This window comes from Apodemus sylvaticus, chromosome 18 (assembly GCF_947179515.1).
Source record: "Apodemus sylvaticus chromosome 18, mApoSyl1.1, whole genome shotgun sequence".
In the NCBI taxonomy this organism is placed as follows: Eukaryota; Metazoa; Chordata; class Mammalia; order Rodentia; family Muridae; genus Apodemus; species Apodemus sylvaticus.
In genome coordinates this window covers 32,082,052-32,090,736 of record NC_067489.1, presented here as the reverse complement: position 1 = coordinate 32,090,736, position 8,685 = coordinate 32,082,052, and the positions used below count along the sequence as shown (strand labels likewise).

General features: G+C 46.5%; 2 pseudogenes; both read left to right on the top strand.

The window, feature by feature from the left end:
- The first annotated feature begins 4,063 nt into the window (after positions 1-4,063).
- LOC127668990 (interferon-induced transmembrane protein 3-like) lies at positions 4,064-4,469 on the top strand (annotated as a pseudogene).
- A 1,015-nt stretch (positions 4,470-5,484) lies between these two features.
- Positions 5,485-7,985, top strand: LOC127668989 (40S ribosomal protein SA-like; annotated as a pseudogene).
- Positions 7,986-8,685: the final 700 nt, after the last annotated feature.

Below are 8,685 nucleotides of genomic sequence, written 5' to 3'. Positions count from 1 at the left end.
GGAAGAGTAAAAGACCCAAAGGAGCCTCGACAAGAGAGCGTATCCAATGACAAGCACAATAGTACACACAAGGAGTGTTCGGCTTCATCAACTATGTCAGACATGAGGAAAAGGTTGGACATTTTCTCCTTGGTTTCGTCCTTGGCCTGGGTACTTAGATGGGCATCCTCACATTGTGACAATTTACCACACCGTGTGCTCATAATTTGTGTTGTTCCTCTGTATTTGCTAGACTTCAACAGACATACTGTTTAGAAGTTCATTCTTCACTTGACCTCACTTCCTGTGGACCTGAGGGATGGAAAGCCTGGAGAGAACTATGCTTTATAAAGTCAGAGAGCCTGAAGCAACCCAGCCAGGTGTCACCGTCCCACTTGGGAGGCAACTAGATGCTAGGAGTCTCATTTCTTTTTCTGGTTTCCTTTGTGACAATTGTGCAGCAGCCGTGGTAGATATCCCTATTCTCGGGAGAGCCTTATCCCTTCTGGAGCCCACAGGAAGCTCGTCCCGCCTCCGGTTTTTAACAGTTTTAATCTCCTGACGGAACAATGGCTCCGGCGGACTTTATTCAGAGAACATCAGGTGGGTTTCGTTTTTAACGGGCGTGTTGATGTTGGTCTTAGCTCTCCAGTGTGTGTAGTGCTGGCCCTACCCTCCGTAAGCCATTGGACATCAGTGGAAATCTCACCAGATCTCAGGACTCCCAAAATCAGGGGAAGGCACTTAGGTACTTACAAAACAAGATTCTGCCTACTTACTGTGGGATGGGGTGGGGGTGGGGGGTGGGGGTGGGGAAAGGGCTGGGGGTGGGGGTGGGGAAGGGAGACCCCTGCAAGTTAAAACAGCAGGGTTAGCATAATTGGTTTCTAGGCTCCTCGGGGAACACTTGGGATTACCTATTAAATCCCCTGTAACGTTAAAGAAGTCTTTTGGCTTGGAAATGAAGCAGTTATCAATCTAGCTAAGCAACACAATAACAGGCTTTGGAAGTAAAATACGGGACCAAGGATGTTATCAAAATGCAAATCGTTTCCCCTGGGTGTGTCCTTCCGAATGATTTTCAGAAAGAGGGAAAATTGTTCTGTGAGCACCTGGAAAACGAATTTTGATTATCAAGAGGCTAAGACAAAGAGGAGTCAGTAAGGCTTAGCTGGTTTACTTGTTTCAACTTACTTAAAAGGTTAAATATTTAGTTAGTTACCCCTTAGTTAATTGTATTGGTCCCTGGAGTAAATGCTCTTTCTTAGTAGGATGTAGTAGGATGAACGGGAAGTTACAGTCTGTGCTACCCGGGTAATGTGTATTGGGCCATAAAACCACTTCTTCTCCCCTTATATTTAAATTTGATCCCCCCCACCCCCATACCACACAGCTAAAGAGGAATTTTAGGGCAGGGGGTAAATAAAAACTTTGAAATTAATTATAATTACAGAACACTAACCCTCCTTCATCATTCTTCCTTGAACTTATTCTCAGTATTTAATGACCAAGAGGGTAACTGTAAATGTACAAACAGCCTGCTTTTAGCATCTTCAGATGCTACTGTAACTGTGTTTTATAAAACGGCGACTTGAGGGGGCCTTGGCCGGCCCTACCAAGGTGTCCCCTGAACAACCAAACCATGTGACAGGCCTAATATAAAAGGGCGTGTATTTGGGACCTGGAGAAGTGGGATAGAGGCAGAGAAAGGGAGACAGAGAGGGACAGAAAGAGAGGAGAGAGAAAGAGGGGGAAGGGCCGGCCGAGGACAGGTGAGAAAAGAGAGATAGAGGGAGATAACAGAAAGAGGGAGGAAGTGGGAGGGAGGGAGAGAGAGGGAGAGAGAAGATAGGAGAGGAGGGGAAGAAGGAGAGGGAGAGAAAGAACAGAGCAGACGGGGGGGGGGGAGAAGAGGGGGAGAGAGAGCAGAGAGGGGGAGAGAGCAGATAGGAGAAAGAGGGGGAGGGGAAAGGGAGGGAAAGAGCAGAGGGGGGAGAGAGCTGAGGGGTGGGGAGGAGGGGAGACGTGGACAGAGGGAGGGAGGGAGGGAGGGAGGGGGAGAGAGGGAAGGAAGGAAGAAGAAGAAAAAAGAAGAAAAGGAAGAAGAAGAAAAAGAAGAAAAGAAGAAAAGGAAGAAGAAAAGAAAAAGAAGGAAGAAGACGGAGAGGACGACGACAAAGAAGAAGAAGAAGAAGAAGAAGAAGAAGAAGAAGAAGAAGAAGAAGAAGAAGAAGAAGAAGAAGAAGAAGAAGAAGAAGCAGAAGAAGAAGAAGAAGAAGAAGAAGAAGAAGAAGAAGAAGAAGAAGAAGAAGAAGAAGAAGAAGAAGAAGAAAAAAGAAAAAGAAGAAGAGACCTTTTACACTCCAGCCAGGTGCTACCTGGCTGTTGCTAGGTGGCTGTTGGGCGGAGCCTCGAGGAAATGCTAACAGTACTAAGGTACTGTGTTAAGGTACCTGGAGGAGGAACATTATTATATTCTGGAGCCAGCTGACAGTTTCTCACACTGAGCCAAGTTGGTCACAGCAGGTTTGGTTTCAGAGAGTGTCAGACAGCGTGAACAGATGGACGGTCCCTTGAGACACAGCGAGGGGCGGGGCGTCTGAGGAGCTCTTCAGGATGCCGCCCCTGTTTCAGCCCTTTCCACCGCTTCAATCCCCCCACCCCCAGAAACTTGTCTAAAGATTTCTTGAGAAAGTCAGATCGTCTGGAATTCCAGTAGCAATCCTTCTAAGCTTAGTTGGAGCTTTAAAACTCTTCAAGAAAAAAAAAAATACATTTCTAGAAAACACAAAATCGGTCATGAATTTGTAGCATTTGAGACGAACAAAAAGATAGAGTTCTTATTCAACTCTATACTGTTATCTGAGTAGCCACTTTGCATGATAGTTCAGCCTCGAACGAAGCCAGCCAGCGCTGGAAGGTGTGAACACCCTTGGTATTAACAACAGGCTAAAGAGTCTTTAATCATCAAAAGCAAAACCAAAATGCATCAGAATCATGGAGAGCCTTTGGTGACAGAGGGGACTAGGGAAAGAATTCACAGCGCTTTATTTATTTATTTTTCTTTATAGGTTAAGATTCAGGTGTGTCCCACCCACTTTATCTTTTGACATTACATCTACAAAATTCACTCCCTGATCCTACCCCACATAATGTTTTAAGTAAGTTTACGAAGTAAGTTTACGATACGGCATGGACTTCATTCATAATCTCCTCATGTGCAGACGTCTCGTGGAAGCCAGGTAGAATGGACCAGTCTCTTCTGGTTTATGGTTTAGATCTGTGCAAATACGCTTCTCTGCACCAATCTTTAGCTCTTCTGGGGTGGATACCTAGTGAAGCATGCATGTTATAAAATAGAAGACAAAAGCCAGATAGTGGAAGCACACACCTTTTATCCCAGCAGAGGAAGGCAGAGAGAGGCACGAGGATCTGTGAGCTCGAGGCCCGCCTGGTCTACCAAGTTCCAGGACAGCCAGGGCTGCATAGAAAAACCCTGTCTTAAAAAACAAAACAAAACAAAACAAAAAACAAAAAAAAGAAAGAAAGAAAAAGAGGAGGAGATGAAGGAGGAGAAGGTGAAAGAGGAGAAGGAGAAAGAGCAAGGGAAGGAACAGAAGGAGAAAGAGGAGGGGAGGAGGATAAAGAGGAGGAGGAGGAAGAGGAGGAGGAGAAGGAGGAGGAAGAGGAGGAGGAGGAGTAGGAGGAGGAGTAGGAGTTGGAGCCCCACTGACTTAGCAAGATAGTATGTGTTTGGAATCTTAGCGCCTAGAAAGAAGAGGCAAGGGGATTTTGAGTTTACCACTAACTTGGGTTGCATAGTAGGACAGTGCCAGGAGCAACAACCACAACAATCACAACAACCACAACAAAACAAAACACCTTGGTTCCGGTCTAATTCCATTACAAACTATTACGGTGAGACGGAATGAGGTCAAGGTGTTCGTTCACCAAGGTTGCAAGGAGAACGGCAAGATGGGGGGCGCTGCGCGCATGCGGGGAAGGGGTCACGGGATTCAGCCTTCGGAACTAGTATTTAGACCCTCGGAGCTCTCTCTCCATCCTTTGCCCTTCACTACTGCTTTTGCTCGGCACCATGAACCACACTTCTCAAGCCTTCATTACCTCTGCCGGTGGTGGAAAACCCCCAAACTACCGAGGAGGAATATGAGGTGGTTGAGCTGGGGGCGCCCCACGATCGATCGATGGATCGATCCATCGGCTTCTGTCAGAACGGCTGGGATCCACGTGCCCAGAGAGGTCTCGTGCCCGACCATGTGGTCTGGTCCCTGTTCAGTGACTTCTGCTGCCTGGGCTGCACTGCCTATGTCTACTCTGTGAAGTCTAGGGACCGGAAGATGGTGGGTGATGTGACTGGAGCCCAGGCCCACGCCTCCACTGCCAAGTGACTGAACATCAGCACCCTGGTCCTCAGCGTCCTCATGGTGGTTGTCCCGATTGTTGCTGACGTCATCATTGATTGCTCTTAACGCGTAGTCTTCAGACTTAAGAGAGGATTCTGGCTTCTGGTCCTGATGCTCTCAGTCATCCGCAGCTGCATCCCTCTTCCCCCTCACCCCTCCCTACACATAGGTGCAACACTCACTTATCTATCCACAGTGGATGCACTACCGTGCACTTGATAGCCACAAAAAACAAAAAACATAAAAACCCAAAAACAAACAAAAAACCCTAGTATTTATAGGTTGGCTGTAGTTCGTGGAGAGCAGTGCTTTACAACCTTGGCTTCTGTCGTTTCCTCTGCCACTTCTTCCCACGTTGACGAATGAGATGGCATTTGGGAAAAGGCCTTCCGGGCTGCAAATTATTATTGTGTGAGTAATAGCACTGCTGATCTATTTATTTAACTATAGCAGGGGAAGGAAAGACACGTGGAGACAAACCACACCTGTAGCTCCTCGTGTGTAATTCCGGGTTGGTTCATGTTCTTTTGAAATGTATAAGAAGGATCTAAGCGAAATAATGCTTCTGAAACTTTTATTTATTTGAGTAGCTTAGTAGCTACTTTCATTTTAGAATAATGTCCTCCTTATTGTTTTCTTTTGTAAATAAATTCTAGGACCAGAGATGTCTTCATGTACAGATAAGTATGTAATATTGACTCTATAGAGTTTTGACTTTCTCAGCGAGTTTTTGAGTGCTTAGCTTCCTCACCTCCATCACTACTGATCATCTTCAGAATCCTGCCTCTGATAACTGACATCACTCTGACAACAGAGTTATTGTTACTTCCCATTTAAAAAAATCTGGATGGCAACGGTGGCTGAGGGGAGCACCGCCCAATGTGTCTTCCGTCTTCAGTTGCTCTCTCAGCTTATATTTGGGAAGAGATGGCTGCCTTTAACTGTAATGTCGTGCAAGCCAGCTGAAGAATATTTCTGTTGTGTTTACATACTCTGTAACTGTGTTTTCAGACAACCTGCTTTGCATTGTTGCACATATGTGTGTGAGCTGGTTCTCAAGAACAAAACCAGGGCTAGGGCGATGGCTCGTTTGGTATAGTTCTTACCCTGAAAACATTCGAACTCCAGTTCAAGCCACAGAATCCACATAAAAATGTTCAGAGGTAGAGGTAGAAAGATCCCCGGCACTCAGTGGCTTCCTAGACTCACTGGCTGGGCAGCCTAGCATAGCTGATCAGTTCCCAGACAATGAGAGACCCGACCTCAAAGGAAAAGGATGGTGTGCCTGAAGACTCTGGACTCCATGCACATGAACACACACACACACACACACACACACACACACACTCGGGGGGGGGGGTGTAAAATGTACAAAGATCAGAAATGAAGGGATGCCATTCTGTACTCTAAGGATATCAAAGAATAAATGAGGAATATATAAATAACACTTTGCTCAAAAATTTAATGATTTACCGAAAAGGACCAATTCCTTGAAAAATGTAATTCAACAAAACTCCCACAGAGATGATCATATAACGAGAATAGGTCTGTATCTGTTGCTGAAACTAAATCAATAACTAATATCCGTCCACAACAGAAAGAACCAGCTCTAACAGATTTTCATGGTGAATTGTGGCAAGCATTAAAGAACGAAAATAGGTCCTGTTGGTTGCTTGTGTTTGGTTTAAGACAAGGGCTTGCTGTGTTACCGCCTGACTCAGAACTCAAACTCAAGCAATCATCCTGACTCTGTCTCAGAAATCCTAGCACTAAACAAAAAGAAGCCACCCAGAGTCCTCTTTCAAAAAGCAAAATCAAACAACAAAGTTCCATTGGCCAGAGCTGTGGTTGAAATGGAGCTCAGGAGGGAAGGCTGTGAGAGTTGAATCTCACTTAAAAGTTGTGTGTGAGCCAGGCGGTGGTGGCTCACACTTTTAATCCCAGCACTTGGGAGGCAGAGGCAGGCGAATTTCTGAGTTCGAGGCCAGCCTGGTCTACAGAGTGAGTTCCAGGACAGCCAGGGCTACACAGAGAAACCCTATCTCGGAAAAAAAAAAAAGTTGTGTTTTGTGTGTGAGAGTATGTGTGTGAGAGTGTGTGTGAGAGTGTGTGTGTGAGTGTGTAAGTGTGTGTGAGTGTGTATGTGAGTGTGTGAGAGTGTGTGAGAGTGTGTGAGAATGTGTGTGAGTGTGTGAGAGAGTATGAGCGTGAGTATATGAGTGTGTGAGTGTGAGTATATGAGTGTGTGTATGAGTGTGAGTGAGTGTGTGTGCGAGTGTGTATGTGTGTATGAGAGAGTGTGTGTGTGAGTGAGTGTGAGGGTGTGTGTGTGAGTGAATGTGTGTGTGTTTATAGCTGGAGAGACACCTTAGCAGTTAAAAAGCCCTTGTTCTTGGATAGGACCTGAGTTCGGTCCCCAGAACCCACACGGCTTAAAGTATCTATTACTCCAGTCGCAGGGGATCCAGTGTTCTCTTCTGGCCTCCATGGGCATCAGGCACACACCTGAGGTATATGCAGGCAGGCAAAACACTCCAACATATAATCAATGTAAAAAACAAACCAATCTAAAAGCAAACATTTAACTTGTAAGCTTTTGGCACTAGATTTTTTTAAGCTTTATTTTATTTATTTATTTTTTTTAAGACAGAGTCTCACTATGTAGTCCTGGCTGGCCTGGAATTTAGACCAGGCTGACCTTGAACTCACAGAGCTCTGCCTGCCTCTGTCTCCCAACTGCTGGGATTAAGGGGCTGTGCCTCATAGCACAGGGGAGAATCTGTGTTACACAGAGCAATGGTGGGCAGGTTGACATAAGAGGCCTCTGTGAGCGGCTGGTGGTCAGCCGGAAGCAGTCACCACTAGAAGCCGTGGGTGGCTCCCTGAAGGCTGCTTGGATCTGGTTAGTGAAAGACCCAGGTGTGAAGCGGCCAGCGATTGGAGTGGCTCCTGTGACAACAGCAAACTTCAACACAGCTCGCTGGCCCGTGTTCCTGGACGAACCTGCCCACCATTGTTCGGTGTGACACAGATTCTCCCCTGCGCTATGTGGACACGGCCATCCCATGCAACAAGGGAGCTCAGTGTTGCTGATGTGGTGGATGCTGGCCCCGGGAAGTACTGCGCATGCGCATGTGAGGTATTATCTCCCGCGAGCATCCATGGGAGGTTATGCCTGATCTTCACTTCCACAGAGACCCAGAGGAGATTGAGGAGGAGGAGCAGGCTGCTGCTGAGAAGGCCGTGACCAAGAAGGACTTCCAGGGAGAACGGACCGCACCAGCTCCTGAGGTCACTGCTGCCCAGCCTGAGGTGGCCGACTGGTCTGAAGGTGTGCAGGTGCCCTCTGTGCCCATCCAGCAGTTCCCCACGGACGACTTGAATGAGCGAGCTGCCAGCCACTGAGGACTGGTCAGCAGCTCCCACAGCGCAGGCCACCGAGTGGGTGGAGCCACCACTGAGTGGTCCTGCGCTGCTCTGCAGACAGCTGAGCAAAGGGAAAAAGATGGAAGGAAAATCAAATTCCTAAAAGCTGAAAGAAAGGGGAGGGGAGGCGGGATGTGCCTCAACTGCTTGGCTTAGATTTTATTTTTAAGCATTGCACTAATGTGTGTGTGTCGGGGTAACGGAGGGCATTTGTTTTATTTATTTATTTATTTATTTATTTATTTATTTATTTATGCATCCTCAAATTTTGTTCCCAAGGCCTGTGTCTCACTATGGTCCCACTCTTGTGGAAAGAAGAGGCAAGAGAGGAATTCTTGCAAATGCTCTGTAAGTATGGTTGGATGTGGTGGGGATTTCTGTTTTGTTTTTCCATTGGTGATGGTTTGCATTTGGATGCACACAAGGACCAGGGTGCTAAGTACTGGCTAACATGAAGGGTGCGGTGTGGAGGGGAGTCAACAGAAAGACGTCGCGGTCACCTTCAAGGGACTGGCTTCCAGCACGCTCACATCCCAGGAAGATCTTACTGTGTGACTTGAAAATGAAATTGACATCTGGCACAGCTCACTTGTCCTTTTTAATTGGCTAGTTTGCACAATCTTTATTGTTCCTTAATGCATTAAATCCATTGTTAGCGTCTTTTAAAAGGACCACAATAGAGGCACTGATTCATGCTGAACAGGTTGCACAGGCTAGATCAATAAAATACACGGAAGGCTTAATCTTCTGCACATGTTGCACAGGCTAGATCAATAAAATACACGGAAGGCTTAATCTTCTGAAGACGACTGCTCGCCAAAGCATAATCAGAAAATCCTTCCCCTTGTCTAAAAAT